Genomic DNA, 583 nt, shown 5'->3' with positions numbered 1-583 from the left:
TGTATTTGAGGTTTGTTACATCGCATCCTACTTGGTGACGAAATCGACCATTTGCAATCACAAACGTGGCGTGAACGCTGATACAACAAGGTGCAAAACGGGGGTATCTGACGGCAAACTCGTCCTCATCTTTAATCCCGTTTTTAATAGCAAAATTCCAAAAACCAACCACCACGGCACATACAGGGGCTGGTTGACAGGATGATATCCGGACTTTGCAGCACCAGCTGCACCGGACATTCGGACTGCTCTGGGTTAGCGTTAATGTTTTATCATTTAACGGGGTTCATTCTTTATCTATTAGACGAACGTCTACAGAAATTTCGATACAGAACACTGGCTATGCGAGTCGAAGGGAACGGTGACGACGTCACTGTTTAAAGGTTAATTCCAATGATCGAGCTAAATATATGTACCTCAGCACTACAGTCGTTGTCTTCATCCTCAAAGACCGGAATACTCATATTTCTAGCACACAACAAATTTCGGCTGTAGCTGGAGAATCAGATGTGGAAAACTGAGTCAGTTTGTAGGGCCCGGAAGAATAACTCGGTTATGCTTGAGTATTTTTCCTTTCCTTCAG

Source organism: Opisthorchis viverrini, assembly GCF_000715545.1.
Source record: "Opisthorchis viverrini unplaced genomic scaffold opera_v5_75, whole genome shotgun sequence".
NCBI lineage: Eukaryota > Metazoa > Platyhelminthes > Trematoda > Opisthorchiida > Opisthorchiidae > Opisthorchis > Opisthorchis viverrini.
The sequence above is the reverse complement of the archived record's forward strand: the minus strand, read 5'-3'. Positions refer to the sequence as shown.